This window comes from Aethalodelphis obliquidens, unplaced genomic scaffold (genome assembly GCF_003676395.1).
Source record: "Aethalodelphis obliquidens isolate GAN/ISIS:26980383/991018 unplaced genomic scaffold, ASM367639v1 scaffold6, whole genome shotgun sequence".
Lineage (NCBI taxonomy): Eukaryota > Metazoa > Chordata > Mammalia > Artiodactyla > Delphinidae > Aethalodelphis > Aethalodelphis obliquidens.
Genome location: NW_020837950.1, coordinates 44,475,292 through 44,495,820, shown reverse-complemented (window position 1 = coordinate 44,495,820; position 20,529 = coordinate 44,475,292). Strand labels below are relative to the sequence as shown.

The following is a 20,529-nucleotide window of genomic DNA, read 5'->3' as shown; positions in this document are numbered from 1 at the left end:
ACTCTAACACCATTCTACTCAAAATACCGAATAAACATAATAAGCCAACAGTAATTAAATACACACTTCTTACTTCTTCCCAGGCACTGCTCTAAACCCTTAACACGATGACAATTCTCCAAACAACCTTACAAGGTTAAGAAATGTGCCCATGGTCACACAATAGGTAGGCCGCAGAGCTGGGATCTGAATCAAGGTTCCGAAGGCCACACTGTAACCACTACCCCAGGCTGCGCTGTCCAACACAGAAGCCACTAGCCACACAGGACTATTTAAATTAACTGAAATTAAGTAAAATTAAAAACTCAGCTCCTCAGTTGCACCAGTCCTATCCCAAGTGTTCAACAGCCCATTCACAGAGCACCTACTCCCTCCCCAACCACCTTGCTTCCTTAGAGCTGGCCCAGCTTGTGCAGATTGACCCGTGGCTCATCTCTGCTGCAGTCCTTAAGTCAGCAATGGGTAAGACTTTAACAATGGTGGCAAAAAGACTCATGTCCCCAAGGGCTAATTAGTGATAAGACTCCCAGGAAACTAGGTCTTGTCATCAACCAATTTAAAAGGAAAATTCCCCTCCCGTCCCCTTGCCCATCTTGGTTAAATCCTGAGGATACGTTTAGTGAAGCTGCCCCAAGTTCACATGGAGCCAGCCTAGTTTAGCCACAATCAATGACAAGTCAAGCCCTACCAACTTCATCACAGTTTGCCAACAGCTTTGGCAAAAACTGTGGAAAAGGTAGATACATTTTTTATTTCATATTACAGGTAGGTGTTATACTCAGTTCAAGCCATAAGTAATAGGACACATATAGCCTAAAACAAACATCAATGATGCAAGATAACAGCACAACTGAGATGCCTCTCGGTCTGGAGAGACCCCACAGAACCACTGGCTTTGGAACATCTGTGGACCAGTGGTACGTAAAAGAGGGGCAGGTTAGCAGAAACAAACCTGCCCAGAGATGACAGTAAAGAGTAATTCTAAACCACCATCATGATGTGATTCTGGAAACCAGGCAACTAAAAACTCAAAGTTGAAAACCAAAGAGGAAAAGAAAGAAACAGAAGAGAAAAATGCAAAGGAAAAAAGGTTCATATCCCAAAGAAAGATTTCCAAGGAACACTTCTAAAAACGATAAGACAGGTTTTAGATGGAAGTTAATTAACAACAGCGTCTCCCTGAGAACGCTGCACTTAGGACTGCGAGTCTGAGCCTGCGGGGCCTGTAGGCCGCATAAGCACCGCCAGCGCCCCAGAGACTGGAACCGAGAAAAGGAAACACTGCCAGGATCCGAAGGCCTGACAACCACAGCAGGGCAATGGGGGTAACGGAATGAGTTATCTTGATAAAAAAACAGAGGAAAGAAGCAAACTTGCCCTGTCGGCACAAACACAGGCTGCAGGCAGCAGCAGGTCAAAGTAAAATAACACCCTGAAAGCTAAACACACATCAGTCCAGACCAGGTTTCTCCCTAAGTAACAACAGACCAAGGCCCATCTTGCCAACACCTCAAATCACTGGACACAAATCTGAACCTCCAATTCAGTAAATTCAAACTAAAAAAGCAAGAGCAAGTTTAGAAACTGTGCAGGAAAGACCACACTGTGAGACTGTTTTCTTTAGAAAGGCTCTTGGCTGGTGTCTGGAAACATACATTTGGAGAGGGTTCCTGCTCGCGGTATCTAAACTGTGCAATATGGTTTACACTCACAACTGCTTTCCTTCTGAGAGTCTGAAATTCTGGTGCTTGCCAGGAGGAGGGTGCCTATGTGACCAGCCCCAATAAAAATCCTGGGCTCTGGGTCTCTAGTGAGCATCCCTAGTAGACAACATTTCACATGTGCTGTCACAACGTGCTGCTAGAGGAATTAAGTGTGTCCTGTTTGAGTTCACTGGGAGACGACTTGAGAAGCTGGCACCTGATTTCCTCTAGACTTTGTCCCACACGCCTTTTCCCTTTGCTGGTTCTGTTCTATATCCTTTTCCTGTAATAAGTTATAGCCACCATGGTGATGACTTTATGCTGGTCCTGTAAGTAAATCACCAAACCTGGAGAAGCGGGGGGAATTTGGTGAGGAACCCTGACACAGAAAACTAAGAAAATAAATCTCAAATTCCAGATGCAGCTGGTGATGAAACTGAACTGCTTTGAGGCAGGCAGCACTAGGGGGCAACAGCTGAAGGGAGGTGTGATGACCACTGGTCGGGCACCTCGTCTGCAAGGTGGGGCAAGCAGAGGTGCTGGCTTGGGGACCTTCCCTTTTTGTCTTGGTTCCTCTGTCTGACAGTCCGTCTGGAATAACACAAGTAGTTTTCACCTTGCTCCTCTTAACCTTTGACCTAGGTCATCCTTTCAATAGGCCAGACAGGATTCCTCAGGTTCCGCCTTTTGCCCAGGTCCCAATCCACTCTTCCGCACTTCACCTCCAGCATCACTCGGGCTTTTTTGCTCCTCAAGGGGTTGGGGAGGAAACTTCAAGTACATTTGGAACAAGACAGTGCCAAAGCTAAAGGGAATAGAGACAAAGAAAGACAGCAAGGGACTTCGCTAGTGGTTCAGTGGTTAGGACTCCGTGCTTCCACTGCAGGGGACACTGGTTTGATCCCTGGTCGGGGAACTAACATCCCGGAAGCTGCAACTGGCGACCAAAAAAAAAAAAAAAAGACAGCAAAGGCAGTGTCTTTCTGCTTTAAAACTTTATAATCCCACTGAGAAAACATGAAGGGAAAAAAAACACTCAACAATACAAAGCTCCATATGTGGGATGTCAAAGAAAATAAAAACCACATGGTGAAGAATTCTGTCAGGCAACAGATCTCAGAAAGCCGGGTAAGAAGAGTACACCTGGAATGCGCCATCTTCCCAAGGAACAAGGTATTAACCTTAAAGAGGTGGAGCAGAATAAGTGAAGGAGGTGGTATCATGCCGTCTCTCTAGAAGGCCTCCTTCAGAGTTATTATAATCGTGTTTGTGACAGTCACAGGGCATTTTTGGTTATGTGGCAGATAAGCCATAACGTTATCCTTATGATTACTTTTTTTAAGTTGCAAGCAGAACCAAACCTAGAGAGGAAGCAACCCTCAAAAATTCAAGTGAACCAAGAGAGACTTACAAAAACACTAAAATTCAACTGGGAAAAACCCTGGCCAAAAAGCATTTTCAGCCTAAATGCTGACTTTCCACTCCTATCCAAAGTCCTCTGATAAACACCGCCAGCTGCCCACCCACACTCCCCCCCACCCCGCCCCAGTCCCCCACCCCGGCCATAAGGAGACACTGGGCAATTCAGTCACTACCTTGCTCATCCTGGCGTCTAAATGAGCACACTAGAGATGATACAGTATGTAGACAGCAGCCAAAACCAGCTATTAAACCAAGGCTCTCTAGGCAATGTTCCAGAAGAGCAAAGTGCATGTGTCAAATGACCCATGTCAAAGTTACTGAGGGTGTAAAATTTTTGTTTACTTTCTCATCTCAACCAGAAGATACAGGATGTGCAAGGAGGGGCCGAACCTCAGAGAGAAAGAAGACAGACAGATCTTCCCAGTGTCACTGATCACATCCTCCTCTGCAAAACTTCCCTCAGCCCCACCGTGCCTCAATGGTCTGAAAGAGGCTGCTCTTGTAGAAACTTTGTTCAATTTTTTTCTCTACCTCAACTGACTGCAGAATTTTCTACAATTTTGGGCTCTCCAAAATGCCTAAACTGGTATTTCTGGTGTAGTAAGAAAGCAACAATTGTATAATCTAAATGGTTATCCCTTTAACAATTTCTACTTCAGCTTTTCTTACCTTGGCTAACTCATAAAGCTTCAAGAAAATACGAAAGAAATCTTATGGTAGAGTCATTCCACAAATATAGTTAGAGAAGGACATTCTGGTTTAAACCCAAAGTGGATATGGTTAGTGGGGAGTTCCCTGGTGGTCCAGTGGTTAGGACTTGACACTTTCACTACCGTAGCCTGGGTTCAATCCCTGGTCAGGAAACTAAGATCCCGCAAGCTGTGCGGCACAGCCAAACAAACAAACAAACAAAAAACCCAAAGTGGATTTGGTTCGGACTGAGTAGAGAAAATACGAGTGAAAAAAGAGAAATTTACATTCTTGAAATATTTTCCATCTCATGGTGGAGCTCTTGGTTGCATAGCAGTAAACTGCCGTTACAGCACAGCTTCAAATGATTTCAAAGAAAGCAGTTATTTTCATCCTACCCACTTGTAGACAGTAACCCAACCTAATGCTAAAGTTCCTTGCAATCATTTCTTGCAGACATACCCAAGAGACACAACGTTGGCAGTATCTTGAGGGCAACTTCCTGTCCTATTCATCTTTGCAAACCCCAGTGCCTGGTCTGTGGTGGGCACTCAATGTATATTTGTTGAATAAGTAAATGATCAAACTACATCTAGCCCACTGCCTGGTATGTATTACATGCCTGATAACATTTCCACAGGATGAGTCTAATGTTCTTTGATTCTATTCATCTACTCCAAGTGGGGCTGATATTCCTCTCCTACTCTGTGTGTCTAAACGGGCTACCACTGGGATAGAGTCAGGATGCAGGCAGCCTGTCCCTTGCCCCCCTGCAATCCATGTCCAACCTGAAAGCTGCATGACTCTCATCCCAGGCTGGCTCAGTAAGCTGATGCAACCTTAGGCATGGCCAGCAGTCAGATCTTCATTCATGGCTTCAGCTACATGCGGGTTTGAAGGCAAAAACCAGAAAAAACAGAACAGGAAGTGCTGTGTTTTTCTTGGAAGCCAAGTAACTGCACTGGGGTATACAAACAATCTGGACAGTGGGGAAGCTGTCAAATAGTTTGGATGAAAAAAATGCAGATTATTAGGAAACGCTTTCCACCAAATGACCAGGGGTCACAGACGAGAACTTTGGCCTCTCAGAGGTGAGCACTTTTGCTCCCCCACGCCAACACCCGCACTCCCCTGGGGTGGAGGGCAAGCACCATTTAGAGTCCTGTGCTGAGCACGGCTCTACATGCGTTCCCTTTACTACTACTGCCTCCTCGTGGCTCAACCCCGTGTCGCGGCTGCTCCAGGCCCTGGGACAAGGTGAGGAACAAAACAAATCCCCTGCTCTCAGAGAGCTTTCACTGCTCATAAATTACCCCGTTTGGTCTGCACAACAGCCTTTGGGGGAGGCACTGTAACAGTAAGCAAAGTCTGGATGTGATGGGGCTTTGACGCTAGGGCCGCCTGTATCCAAGCTCACGTGCTGGCTGTTCCTGACCCCGAAAGGCATGGCTGGGTCTGAGGGGAACAGTCTGAGACAGCTCTGAGCTGGGCAAGGGCCAGACTCTGGAGCCCGTCTGCCAACTGTGAGACAGAAAAATTCCTTAACTCCCAGAGGCTGTCTCCTCACCCATAAAAATGGGCAGCAGAGCTGTTGAGAGGATTAAAAGAGTTAATATACACTAGGGACTGTGCCTAGCATATCACAACAGCTTAACGATTTTACTCTAGGCAGGCCCCTTCCTCCTTCTGCAAGGGTCCAAGGCCTAATGCTGGATCCAGGTACAGACTCCAAAGGTAAATTACTTTATTTTGCTTTTAAAATTACATCTTCTGATCTCACGACTTGTTCCCTTTTTGGTTTTCATTTTCAGGTTTCCTCTTCTGCGTCCTTCCATTTTTACAAACAGGCTAGGATCTCTCTTCATTTAAAAAGAATGTTTAGGGACTTCCCTGGTGGCACAGTGGTTAGGAATCCGCCTGCCCAATGCAGGGGACACGGGTTCGATCCCTGGTCCGTGAAGATCCCACATGCCGCGGAGCAACTAAGCCCATGTACCACAACTACTGAGCCTGCACTCTAGAGCCCGCGAGCCACAACTACTGAAGCCCGCATGCCTAAAGCCCGAGCTCCACAAGAGAAACCACTGCAATGAGAAACCTGAGCACCACAACAAAGAGCAGCCCCCGCTCAATGCAACTAGAGAAAACCCGTGAGCAGCAATGAAGACCCAACACAACCAAATTAATTAATTAAAAAAATAAGAATGTTTAAAAAGCAGGAGGGACACCCACAAGCTTCCTTAGCCACCTGAAGCTGGCCTTTGCTTCACCACAGAAGTCTTTCAATTACTGGGGGGGCACAGTGGTATGTGGAGTGCGAGTTCTAGAACTGGACTTCCTAGATTGAAACCCTGGCTTAGCCACTTACTGCATAACTTTGGACAAGTTATACAGCCTCTTTATCTATGATTTCCTGATCTGTGATAAGGAAAACAACAGTGCCCATTTCATAAGATTGTTGTGAAAATTAAAGAAGTTAAAGCGTTTAAAGCGTATAGACCAATGCCAAGCACAAAGAAGGTGCACAATGCTTGTTAGATGTCACTCTCGTCACTACACTTTGCACTCTCACTTTCCCCCTGAGCCATGCAATTCCTAAACCCTAGCGATGAGGCTTCCTCCACCAGTACTGTGGTATGAATGCACAGATAACTTATCAATGGTCTTCTAAGTGCTAAAGCCAATGCCTGTTCTTTGGCTCCATATTCTACTTTTCCACAGCCCTACACACTGCCAGCTAAACCATCCTTTTTGAAACTCTCCAATTTCTTACCTCTATTTTTTATCTGTTCCTTTTAGCCATATTAATTCTCTCCATCTTCTCAGCTTTTGAACAAAGGTATCCTTCAAGGTTCTGCTGTCAGTATTCTTTTTCTCTGTCTTTATAGCCTTTCTTTCTGGAATCTTAATCATTCGCATAATTCCAGCTATGTATGAAACCAGCATATTCTGTCCTAAGCTACAGTCAACACCTTGACCCTAAAAACCAATTCTCCTTGACCTTCATTAATACTACCACTATCCTGAGGGTCACAATTTGCTGGACAACACTTTTTTCTTAACCTCAACCCTTAATTACGTCCAAAGAAATTATATCCACTATTCAAGGCCCATTTCAAAAGCTACCCTCTCCATGAAGCCTTTTTCCAAATGAATGTCTTCTTTCCTCTGTTTTGAAACCTTAGACCTAGACTTTTACTGCTGTTATTATGCTGCTTCACACCAAAGTCAGCTGTGTCACGTGGATCTTTGTCTAATGATCTCTGCTCTTGGATCTGAATCCCTTGATAGCAGACACTGATCTGGTCCCTGTGTCCCCTAGCACTCATCACTTGCACACGGTGGTTGTCCGATAAATAACTGCTCAATACCAGGTGCCTAGAGCACAGTGACCTGAGCCCGTGCTCTCCTCCGGCCACACACTTCTCCCTGACGCTGCTTCATGGCTCCACGACCCTGCCCTTAGGTTCCCTCCACCAGAAAGCACCTCTGCCTCACTGTTGCCTGGGGGACTCCAACTCGTCCTTCATGATCCAAGAGAGGCCCTCTCTCCTTTAATGAAAGCTCTCCCAACCTCTAGCAGAGGTGGTCACTCCTTTGTGCCTCTACTGATTTACAGATACAGCAGGTCTTTCCTGCAGGACTCCAAATACAGAAAGAAAATAGAGTGCGGAGCTGGTGAGAGCCACCAGCTACCAATGGCCACTCAGTTATGTAACGGTAGCCAGAACCCCAGGATGTGAATACAACAGAGGAATCAAAAACAAATGGTCATAAACAATTTCATGTTGTAAAAATCTCACAAATTTCAGAATGAAGGTCATAAACCAATGAGTATGTAGGAGAAATTCCAGATGTGAAAGATAAATTAGACATGAAAAAGCTGACCAACACCAACTCCTGATGATGACTCAAAATAATACCTAGAGACCTTTTCAAAAGAGCTGCTGTATCATCCACTTCTTCAGAGTCTGAAGTAGCTGTTACCACAAATCCCAACATAGGGTGGTTCTGGCACACTCCTAACTGCAATCCAACCAAAATTTCCAGTAAATATAAATTTCATATACATATATGTGGTGTAATGTATACATATGCCTTTTTATAACATGTACTTTTTTAATGTTCCTTTTCCCTCACCCTAAGAAGATATATCTTATATGTAATGTTATATGTTAAGTGTCTAAAAGCCATATCTTAAGGTATTTAAACCACTAAAACTTTCATCTGTATCAGGTGACATCCCAGATATGATAAGCAGGCGATCTGTGCCTTTATGACAATTAACTGTTCATACTTGTGCTCCTTCCTCTGGACAGTGAGCAATTCAAGAGCAGCAGCCACATGTTACCTTCAACTGCCCCAGTGCCTGGCACAAAGGGACACAATATTCATGAAAAGAAGGCATGAATAACAGCTGTATTTTTTAAAAGCGTCAATTTGTAAATTATCTTAGGAATAAGTTCTCAAGAAATCATGACTGGTTTTGCTACTAGAAACTCTTCATAACAAATTTTACAAACCAAGTTATTTTAGAATTATGAAAAAATCACACTCTTAGTTTGAAAAGGATAGGAAGAAAAAAAGAGTTAATAACTGGAGCCTTTAGTCAATTACCAAGTGAAAAAAATGCCACAAAAATGCCTGGTATTTTGTGAGCAGTCCAACCGTTTTCTGGCACTGGTGGAGATGCCAAGCAAAAGGGGAACTGGAGGGCAACCGCCGTGTAATATGACCACCTCTGTAATTTCAAAACTGGATTTATGCTTAATTTCCTCCAGCATGTCAATGTGTCCTGTACCATTTATCAAAGGGGCTGTGGGCACACACAGCCCCTCTGACGGACAGGATGTGTCCGTCCATCCTGTGAGGGACACGTGCGTGAGCCAGGTCAAGGATGACCACAGACATGTGACATAGGTTCATCTTCAGGTTTCTCTTCAACGTATGTTTCTTCTCTATCATAGAAGGGAGAAAGTGAGGCACCTTAATTTCTCAACTACTGCAAGGTCAGAGATTGGCAAAAGTATTTACTGTTCAGCTTTATTAGCTACAGATGATCAAGATCCTCAATTTTTAGAGCAGGAAGATCAGTGTGGTGGCTTTCACACTTTTTAGCCATGAAATCCTTCCTCCTAAGAATGTATACAGAAGAACAATACATAAAGCATGGGTCAGGAAGAGGGCTTTGGGAATCACCAAGGAGATTCACTGAACTCCTAACCCTAAAGTCTGTCAGAGCATAGTGTAAAAACCTCTGATCTATTCACATCTGTTAGGATGGCTATTATTAAAAAAACAAAAACAAAAACAAAACCATAAAATAAGTGTTAGCAAGGATATGGAGAAATTGGAACCCTTCCACACTGCTGACGGGTAAAACAGTACAGCCACTGTAGAATATGGTATGGCAGTTCCTCAAAAAATTAAAAATAATTACCATATTATCCAGCAATTCCACTTCTGGGTATATACCCAAAAGAACTGAAGCAAGACTGTAACACAGTTACAACTGTAACACAGTTGCAGACCATGTTCATAGAAGCATTATTCACAATAACCAAAAGGTGGAAGCAGCCCAAGTGTCCATCAATGGATGAATGGAAAAACAAAAGGTAGTGTGGACATGCAATGGAATATGATGCCATTAAAAATATTCCAATGCAATATTATTCCCTAAAAAGGAAAGAAATTCTGACACATGCTACAACACAAATGAACCTTTAAGATTTTTAGGTGAAATACGGCAGTCACAAAAGGACAAATACTGTAGGATTCCTCCTATAGGTAGTATCTAGAACACAGTCAAATTCAGAGACCGAAAAGTAAAGCAATGGCTGCCGGGGGCTGGGGGAAGGGGAGATGGGGAGTTATTACTTAACAGGCATGCACTTAAATGCCACTGAACTGTACATTTTTAAATGGTCAAAATGATGTCTTACTTTATGTATTTTTTACCACACACACACAAAACCTTTAATCCAACACAACACCTTCATTTTACTGAGAAAGAAACATTAACTAAAGCAAAAAAATTATTCACCTAAGATCACATACAGGCACTAAAGTGTTCTATCCAAAACATAATTCTGTAAAAGGCACTTCTGTCTACATTACTAACTCCATTAAACTTTTCAGTGGCTCCCATGACCACAGAATAAAAGTTCTTACACATGGCATGCAAGGCCCTCCAGGAAAGTGACCCACCTCCTCTCCAGACATGCTGTTCACCGTCGCCTGAGACTCTAAGACCACCACAAGGCTCGTAGTTGCCCACACCTGCTACTACTGCCTCTCACCTCCAGGACTTTGTACTGCCCATGCCTCCTCCCCAACTTCCCCTTATTAACTAAGCCTAAGTATCACTTCCAGATACTAAGCATCCCCACCCCAAGATCCTCTTCGTCCCAGGCACAGCATCTGTGTTCCAGTAATACCCCTGCATACCCTTACCATCCACCCACCACGGTGTGTGATGATCACCCGTTTAAGTGCTGTCTCCCCGACTCCTGGATTCTGACTAAATGTCATTCTATCTTTGTCGGCTGAATAGACCCTGCATGGCTGGGGTGGGCCCTCAGGAAATGTTGACTGAATAAATACATCTGCTGGGAAAAGCCAAGATGAGATTAGGTCTCCTGAAGGTCCAAGGCTCTCTTCATAGGGTTGCTTAGGGCCTCCCCTCATAATGTGAAAATAACTATACTGGAGTTCCAGTTCAAGACAGTACAGTAGGAAGATCCTGAACTCACGTCCTCCCATAGACACGCTGAGTCTACAACTACATATGGAACAATTTCCTCTTTAAAAAAACCTAAAGAGGGGCTGAGTGATGACTACACGTCAGGCAAAAGAGAAGAAAACCACAAGGTAGGTAGGAGAGGCTGGGATACAATCTCATCATAAACCCCATGCAGGGAGGGACCTTGGAACCTGGAGCTTCTCCCTGAAGAGCAAGGGGCTTGCACCCACATCAGGCATCCCAACTTTTGGGTCATACACTTGAGATGACCCTCCAAAACTTCTGGCTTTGAAAACCAACAAGGTTCATGTCCCAAGACCCACAAGACCCTAGCAATCTGAGAAGCCACTCTTAAAAGGCTCACGTGCTCAGGTTCACACACCCCAGGGCCCAGCTCAGAGGCAGCTGATCACACCAGACTTAAAATAAAGGAAGCTGACCTGCTTATATTAAAGCGTCAGCCTGAAGGGCAGGCATCTAATTTCACACACACATCTAGAAGCCGGCTGTAACACTCTCCAGGTATGGAGACCGGTAGGCACCACCTCTGCGCTCTCCCTGTGCCATTCTCCAGAGCACCAGTGTCTCCTGGTGGGAAACTTCTGCACGTGTCTGGTGCCCCAATTTTTGCGGCCACTGCTAAGCAGTGCCTCTTGATTGCCTGCCTCTGGAGGCTAGGTGAGTTTGCATTCCTGGCCCCGTAGGACTGTAATAATTAGTGTCACCCAGAAGGGAGCTCATACCCATTTGGCACCCCACTTTTTGCTACTGCTGCCAGGGGACACCTCTACATCGCCTGGCTCTGGTGGTCAGTGGGGTTTATGTTTGTGGTTCCCACAGGACTGTAACCAACAGAGAAAGTTCTTAAAGGGCTACCAGAAAAGAGCTTATACACTCATCCAGTGCCCTAATTTCTGTGGCTGCCACTCAGGGAACACTTCCAGATCACCTGGCTCTGGTGGCCAGAGGGGCTTAATGCCTAAGGTTCCAAGGACTGTATGTATCTAATTACTTCTAAAAGCTGATGCCTGAGGGCCTGGCTTCCAGGTGGCCTGAATCTAGATGCTGAGATTCTTCCCTTTGGGACATTAACAGGACTTGGCACATCCTCAACTACTAAGAGCTGTTAAAAACATAACAGCGTACTTGGATAAGCACAGAGGTTGGAGACAACCAGGAGCTGAGGCAGGGATGAACAACAGGGTTCACCTTCTACATGAGGTCACTCCTTCAGGGCTGGGAGATGTGATTGTTCCATCTACCGTTTAGAGTCAAGCAAACTGAAGAAACAGAGGATTATGTTCCAAATGAAAGAACAAGATAAAACCTCAGGAAAAAACCGTAACAAAGCAGAGACAAGTAATGTACCTGATAGAGTGCAAAGTAGTGGTCATAAAGATGTTCACCAAATTGAGCAGGAGAATAGATGAACACAGGGAGAACTTCAACAAAGACATGGAAAATAAAGAAAGTACCAAACAGAAGTCACAGAGCTAAAGAATACAATAACTGAACTGAAAAAAAAGCTATAGAGGTTAAACAGCAGAACAGATAAAGCAGAAGAATGAGTCAACTAGAAGACAAAGCATAAAACTCAACCAATCAGAGCAGCACAAAGAGAATGAAAAAAAGTGAAGATAGCTTAAGAGACTTATTGTACAACATCAAGTATACTAACATTCACGTTACTGTGTCCTAGAAGGAGAAGAGAGGGAGAAAGGAGAAAACTTATTCCAAGAAATAATGGCAGAAAAATTCCCTAACCTGGGGAAAAGAAACAGACATCCAGATCCAGTAAGGCCAAAGAGTTTCAAATAAGAAGAACCCAAGAGACCCACACCAAGACACATTATAATTAAAATGTCAAAAGTGAAAGACAAGGAGAGCTGCCCTGCAGATGCCCGACTTGCTGGCACCACGGGTGCGGCTGCCCTGCTGCACCTGTGACGCTGGGGCAGAGAGGAAGCGGCTACTTCTATGCTCAGTGCTCAGAAGAGTGGGCGCTTAGGATGCTTTGTAGCCAGACACCACCAAAAGCTGCGTGAGAAAGCACCTTGTTTCCACGTGCACTTGCAGTGGGAGCTGTGCGCAGGCCCTTGAACACTTTGATATTCTTTTTCTTTATAAAATAAGGCTCGTCGTGAGAATTAAATGAGATATGTGTACAACCACATGGCAAGCTTTGGGCACAATGGGATTGACCAGGAGAGGGTCTCCTTATTGGAAATGATTGTTCTGTTGGTCTGTCTGGCGAGGACTTTTTAGGAATCCTTGGGCAAGTGTGACATGCATCCCTGGCTGAGGGCCGCTGAGCTGGTATCAAGGCCCTGTAGGGCCTCCAGGCCCTGTTCAGAGCAGGGTCCTAGGTGGGGGCGAAGGGGGCCCAGAGCCACCTGGTCCACAAGCACTCGTGCTCTGAGGACCCTGAGACATGTCACTCTGGAAGGAAGGCCAGAGGTTCGCTCCTGGCATTTGTCCTGTTGATGAGGCAGAAGTGGGGCCCCTGTGTGGAGCCCCTCGATGGGCCAAATGTAACCCTATAAAATGACCATCCAAACCAGGGGCGTCCTGATCTCCTTGCGGGTGGAGAGTGCATTTTGCTATTTCCCGAAATGTTTAAGTTGGAGGGCTAAACAAAAGCTGTAGGTCAGTGGCTCTCGACTAGGGGCAGTTTGTCCCCCTCCCAGGGCACATGGCAATGTGCAGGGCAGGAAAGGGGTAGCGGTGCTGCTGGCATCTAGTTGGTGGGGGCCAGGGCTGTAACTACATGTCCTGTGGTGCCCAGGACAGCTCCACAGTAAAGCTACAGGGTCCCAAATGCTGATAGGGCCAAGGCTGACAAAACCTGCTATAGAAAATATGGTTTGGGGGTGATTCACGGATTGGATTCCATTTCTCAGGTCCGTGGGCCCAGCTCGGTCCTGTGCAGCTGGTCAGTGGAATAGATCTGCAGGTGTGGCTCTTGTCACTCTAGGACTGGCTTCAGGACAGATCCTGCTGATGAGGCCAGGGCACCATCCTCAGTTCTGCAGGACAGTGCACCGGAGTGGAGCCGGGGGGTGTGTGCCTGACTCACAGCACGGCGTCCACGCACACCCAGTCTGCCGGCAAGGGCAGTGGAGAGCCAGGGAAGTCATGGCCTTGGGAATGTCTTCTGATGAAAAAGAACCTGCAGGCTTATCAAATAACTTTTGTGTGGAACGTTGGTGTGTTGAAAAGCAGTTCTGTGTGCTTTCCCCCTTGGTGTGGATCAGCAGTGCTGAGGCAGCAGGCGTGATACAGAAGTGTGAGCAGAGACGGTCTGGAATCCCCAAACTCCAGGGAAACTAAAGGTGACAGCAAGCCAGTGAAGAGGACAGGAGTTGGGGCCAGTAGTGGTGGTGGCAGCCCAGCAGGCACCCCTCGTCTCAGGGCCCTAATCCTGGCTCCAGCCGGGTGGTCAGGGGAACTGCAAGGTCTTCTGGGCGAGCAGAGCCCACAGTCCTGAGCTGTTCTTCGCTGTGTTTGGGTCATCTCCCCACAACCAAGGGGGAGAAATCTAGATGAGGTTTAAGAATTAATGCTTTAAGAATGTGGATCTCATAGTTAAAACCTTGGAACACGTGTTTTCAGCACAAGGTGCTAAAGTGAACGAAGGATTTAACACCTTTTCAAGGAGGGTGTCTCCATGTGGGCAGAACTAGAGAATAAATGGGTGTTGAATAAAAAAAAAAAGACAAGGAGAAAATATTAAAAGCATCAAGAGAAAAACAACTTGCTACACACAAGGGAACCCCCAGTAAGACCAACAGCAGAATCTCTGTATGTTAGAAGGGAGTGGCACAATACATTCAGAGTGCTGAAAGAAAAAAACTTCCAACCAAGAATACTCTACCTGGCAAAGTTACTGCTCAGAGTGAAAGAGTTCATCACTACTAAACCAGCCTTACAAGAAATGTTAAAGGGACTTTAAGCTGAAAAGAAAGGGCACTAATTAGTAACAAGAACACATATGAAAGAATAAATCTCACTGGAAAGGTAAATATATAGTAAAGGTAGATTAATCATTTATAAAGCTAGCATGAATATTAAAAGACAAAAGTCGTAAAAGTAACTATGATTATAATAATTAGTTAAGGGATATACAAGATAAAAAGGTGTAAAATGTGACATCAAAAACATTAAATGGCGGGAGGGTATTAATGTTGAGCTTTAGAATGGGATCAAATTTAAGTCGTTATTAAATTAAAATAAACTGTACAAGTTGCTGTATGTAAGCCTCATGGTAACCACAAAGAAAATTAAAAGTCAATGCAGGGAACTGAAGATATCTGAAATATGAATATAAGAATTCATAATCAGAATCTATAAACATTTCCTAAAAATCCATTAGGAAAAAAAAGGACAACATGAGAGCTAAACAGGAATGAAATTTAATAGCATATTACACAAGAATATATCTATATGGCCAATAAACATGTGAAAAGAGGTTCACCTCGCTAGTATCGTAAGCAGGGAATTCTAATAAAAATACAATGAAATGTCACTACACCCACCAGAATGACTAAACTTGAAAGGAACAATATAATCCTATAGAGCAAAGAGAATCTTCATACCCTGAAGGCAAAACTGTAAACTGGTATAACCACTTTGGAAAAATGTTTGGCATTATCTACTGAAGTCAAATATATTCATATCTTGTAATCCAGCAAGACTGTAATTGAAACTGAAATTGTGATTTCACCCAAGAGATATGTCCACACATGTATGTCAAAAGACAGGACCATGACTCTTCACAGCAACAGTGCTGTGCCGGTTAATTCCAGCAGGTCTAGAATTAGCCTGAGTTGTTTTGCTGAAGTTCCTGCACCACAATGACCCCTGGTCAAGGCATGAAACCTACTGATTTATAGTGTTGCTTTGTAAACTGAAGTCTAAAGTTTTGGGGTGGTTTGTACCAGCTTATCAGCATTGTTTGTTGATAAGAGTGATATTGATGATTCACACCTGATTTGATTTTAATTAATTATTGAATTTTCTCTTACTTAGAAAAGAATTTCATGTGTCTTGTCTGCAAGGAAATCAATCACACTCATTCTTCTCAAATTATTCAGTGATAAATTATCCCTAGCTTTCTGAGGAGATGGTAGTGGAAGAGTGGATCACAAAAATAAAGAGGTCTTTTTCCCTCCTCCCATAGACATGTTATTTTTTCAATAAATAAGGAGGACTCTCCGTGGCACTTTAATCTGAGTGCCAATAATCTGAATCAACCCACTGAGAACTCCTGTTTTATGTGATAGTGACCTACACTGTAAGACCTTGAGGACAAGCAGTCTGCAATGGAAAAAATTTTATTTGAAGGCTATGTCCTCAGCTCTATGACTTCTCTAGCCTTGGTGGAAAGCAGGCTTAGCCAGAGAGAAATATTTTTGGACAAGGGTGCTCAGAGCTGTAAAAATAGGTCCAGTGAACAGCACACTTGTCAAAGCCCCTGAGTACGCCAGCCACAGGGCCAAGGAAGCATGCCAAGCAGAAGCTTGCTGGATTTTTCTATTTTTGCAAACATACCACCAGATTTGAAGCCCCTTCTCTGAAGTGTAATTTGAGTGGAGAATTTGTGAGAATTACATCAACTGGTCCAGTGAGATGTTCCACGTGCCCCTACACTACAGGAGGGCTGCATTTCATCAACATTACATTCTCTCTGAAAAACGGCAAAGTTGTATGTACCATCTGCCAAACGCAAATTCTGACTTCTCGATCCTCAGAGTAAGTGTTTGGCCCAGAATAAGTACACGGAGTCGCTGCTCCCCATGAGGCTGCTGCGCCCCGGAGGCTGCTGTGCCTTTGCATCTAGGCCTGCCCTTGGTTCTCATGATTTGATCCAGGGAGGAAAAAAGTCACAAATCAGTTGCATCTCTCAGAGCTGGCAAGTCGGGGTTTATGACTGTCTCTGTGCAATGCCGTGAACTCTGCCATCAACACAAGCTATCTTCACAAACTTCAACAATCAGAAAAAGGCATTCCATTGAGGCTTTCGACCACCACCACAGATAGGTGGTTTGTACTTAAAACAGCTAAGTTCATTGGCTGGCCTCTTTTTTTAACTGAGATTTTTATATTTTCAATAGCATTTCTAAAAAGCCAAGGAAATGTGCCTCAATTTTTAAGTGAGCCTGTTAAATACACAATTTTTTTTTAAATTCAGTAAGCATCTGGGTTTGGTAATGTAGAGAAAATAAATTCTCTCCCTGGACCCTCCACTCCCATCTCCCACAAATTCTGGAAAGGAGATGGGATAACTGGACATGTCAGTGGCATCAACCAACTCTTAGTTATACTTAAGAATCTCTGAAAGATGTTGCCAGGATGCACACTTTCTGAGTAGAGGAGAGAGCTGCAATTCCAAACTGCTCTCTCGGAAGATTAATATGGCAATGGTTATTAGGATGAGTGTTTCTTTCCTATTAGATTCTGCTGAAATGAACCAATTAAGATGTTTCCTCAACAATTCAGGTATCAACGCCTGGCCTAGGAATTACAAAGTAAAGAACAGGGGAAACAGTTCTCCTCGGAGGAAAGCCTCAGAGCCTTCTGCTGTATGGTGGACACTCTGACAGAAACCCTGTCTTTGGAGTGCATGAAGTGGCTAGAAGATCAACAATGGCAATCACAGAGGGAGGAAACTCTTTGGGAAAGCTGGAGAGAACAAAGAAGTCTTGCCAGGTGAATTTGAGTCTATTATGGGCAGAAAGATAGTACCAGAGAATGGAGATGACTAGCAGGTGACTCTAACTTTGAATCTAGAGCTGAAGAGAGGTCAAGCTGATAACTGCTGATTCCAGATACCCACAAAAAATCCCCTTGCCCATGGAAGCCATACTTCTCCCCACAAGACAGCAGAGGCTAAAGGTGCAGGTAGAACTGTGGTCACTGCAGCCACAGGGATCTCCAGCAAGCAGAAGAGTAGTTGAGAGACCCGAGTTCCAGGCCCTGCTCTGCCTCTGACCCTTGACCCCAAGTGCCATCTCTGCAGGGATGAATATCATAATGGTCACATGAAATGACAGAGACATTAAAGTGCTTGGAACAGAAAAAAAATGTCACATCTGTAGAGTGTTTTTTAAGTGTCAGGCTCTGTTGCAAATGCTTTATGACTATGAACTTACTGTAATACCCAAATACAAGTGAACAAAGCACTAAGATTATCTCTCTCAACAGCCCACACAATTAGTCTTAAAATCTTTAGAACTGTTTGAACTCTCCATAGCTCCCTATCATATCTTCAAAGACAGTTAAGAGAATCTAAAATAAGAGAAGTCATCACCAGATTACAGCTGATGGAGCTACATAAAGGCAGCTAACATTTACTGAACAGTTACCATTGAAAACACTAGTACAGTCTAAGCACTTAGCTCATAGAACTCTCAGAACACTAAGTATTATTCGTAGATAAGGGAAGAAGCAGAGAGGGGTTAAGAGACTCGCCCAAGATTCCACAGCCAGGAGAGGAAGGGCTGGGATCCAAACTCCAGCAGGCACCTTACAGCCTGCTCACTTTCAGGCATTAGACCACCACTGAGTGGAAACTATCACATAGTCAGCATAACCTAGAGGGAGACAGAGAACAGAAAGCAGCAGCATTATCTTCCTGTGGTCCCAGGAGAGCTAGGCAGTGAGGTATGTGCCTAAGGCAGATATGGGGAGAAGAGAGAAGGAGGAGGAAAGGAAATGAGAAACTCAAGAAAGGGGCAGATAACAGTGAGGCGGATCTAGGAAACGGCAGAGAAAACCCAAAACCGGACTGAGGTACCATTTCTGCTCTACAATATCCAAACATATTCTACGGCATTCATTTTTCTGCCTGTCAGCCCTACCTCTTCTACAGCATCTACAGCCACACCCCAAGTCCAAAGACTAACATGCTGACAGAAGCTGATTTTACTGTCCTAGTACATCATGGATATCAGAGAACGGCCCAATAAAGAAATGAGCAACAACACAGTAAATGAGGGAAGAACTTCACAACACACACACACCCCGTACCCTTGAGGACAAAGTTAACACCTGGGAATAAAACTATTCCCTCCACGGGACTTCCCTGGTGGCGCAGTGGTTAAGAATCCACCTGCCAATGCAGGGGACACGGGTTCAAGCCCTGGTCCGTGAAGGTCCCACATGCCGTGGAGCAGCTAAGCCCGTGCACCATAACTACTGAGCCTGTGCTCTAGAGCCCGCGTGCCACACTACTGAAGCCCACATGCCTAGAGCCTGTGCTCGTCAACAAGAAAAGCCCCTGCTTCCTGCAACTAGAGAAAGCCTGCGCATAGCAATGAAGACCCAACACAGCCAAAAATAAAAGAAACAAAACAAAACAAAACACAACTATTCCCTCCATAAAGAATTCTGAGTCAAAATGAGAGCTTACAGCCACGTGACTGTGCCAACCTCCTGTGCTCCTAAAACTTCTCCTAGGCCACTGCACTGTTTTCAAACAAACTTCAACAGAGGCATACTCACTGTAGTGACAGAAAAGAATAAAGCTAAACAACACAAAGCAACTCTGATCATTCTTCTACTCAGCATCAGAAAGTTCAGAGTTGGGGGCAGGAAAAAGGAGATGGGCAAACAAATGCAGAGGCTGGGGAGAAGACTTCCTATCCACTTGAGTCCTCACCAAGCATCGCAGAGTACTACAAATGTCAGGGAAACGTGTACTTGTAGTTTAGAATACCCCTCCCCTTGTTTTAATAGCCTAAGGAGCTTTCCCCAGAAAAAATGTGCACTTTTTGCTCTTTAAGAAGAACAAATAAAAAAGCTTTCGGTGTGAACTCAGCTCCAACCTCCTTCTAGATGCAAACTCTCACTTCCTCAAAGAAGTATAGTGCACTAAAAGGAAGGTTGTTACCAGAGAGCCAAGAAATCCAGCCCCTAAAATGCCATTCCCAGAAAGCCCACTGGCTTCTCACTAGTAAATTAACAAAAGCTATAAGCTCTCTGGGCTCCTCATATGAAAAAAAGGCAATGCAAGAAGCAAAGTTCTGACTCATTCTATAAATTGAAGAGATGCACAGCTAATAACTTCTTCCTTTTTTCCCTTCTTTACAAAGCAAAAACCAACCTGTCCCCCACTCAAGGGTCAATTACTGCTGGAAGCTTCTTTGCTGGCCTAAGTATCCAGCTGAAGATAAACTGGCAATCAGACCCAAGTCAGAATAATGGGCAAACACACACAACAAGTTAACCTTACTTAAATATTAACCCACAGTTTTTGTTTTTTGTTTTTTTAATTTAAAACAAGCAAAAGTAATGACAGGCAAAGTAGATACTCTTAGAGAATACAAATATACAAATGGCCTGTGCTCTGATCAACTATGTATAATTAAACACAAACCTCACTCGTCTTTAATTGCTTAATTGCTTGAGAAATGTGTCAGGCTCCCACAAAATCTACTCAGTTTTTTTTTTACCCTACTCAGCATGAACTGGAACATATGGCAAAAATGATACATTTTTTTAAAATATTAAAAATGTAAACAGAACTACACCTTGATTAAAATTAAAACTACTTCATGGGACTTCCCTGGTGGTGCAGTGGTTACGAATCCGCCTTCCAATGCAGGGGACGCGGGTTTGATTCCTGGTCAGGGAACTAGATCCCACATGCATGCCACAACTAAGGAGCCCGTGAGCTGCAACTAAGGAACCTGCTGGCTGCAACTAAGGAGCACATGTACCACAACTAAGGAGCCCGTGAGCCACAACTAAGGAGTCAGCCTGCAGCAACTAAGACCTGGTGCCACCCCCAATTTTTTTTTTTAATTAAAAAAAACCCTATTTCAGAAAGAGTTCTGGAGAGTGAAGCTAAGTGTGAATTAGTAGCATAAACTTAGATGTTACTTTGTGCTTGTGTTTTTAAGGCTTTACTGAGGAGGATAAAAAGTGCCTTCCCTCTTTTCAGAGGTCCCTGAACAAACTGCAGTCAACAAC

The 20,529-nt window shown here is 44.3% G+C and overlaps 1 protein-coding gene and 1 non-coding gene across 4 annotated transcripts in view; one reads left to right on the top strand and one right to left on the bottom strand.

Moving 5' to 3' along the window:
• Positions 1 to 20,529, bottom strand: part of HADH (hydroxyacyl-CoA dehydrogenase) — a 47,580-nt gene that overhangs the window by 24,323 nt on the left and 2,728 nt on the right. The window lies entirely within an intron of this gene.
• On the top strand, positions 12,454 to 12,587 carry LOC113619335 (small nucleolar RNA SNORA43). Its single transcript, XR_003432363.1, has one exon. It is a non-coding gene; the product is annotated as a small nucleolar RNA SNORA43 (small nucleolar RNA).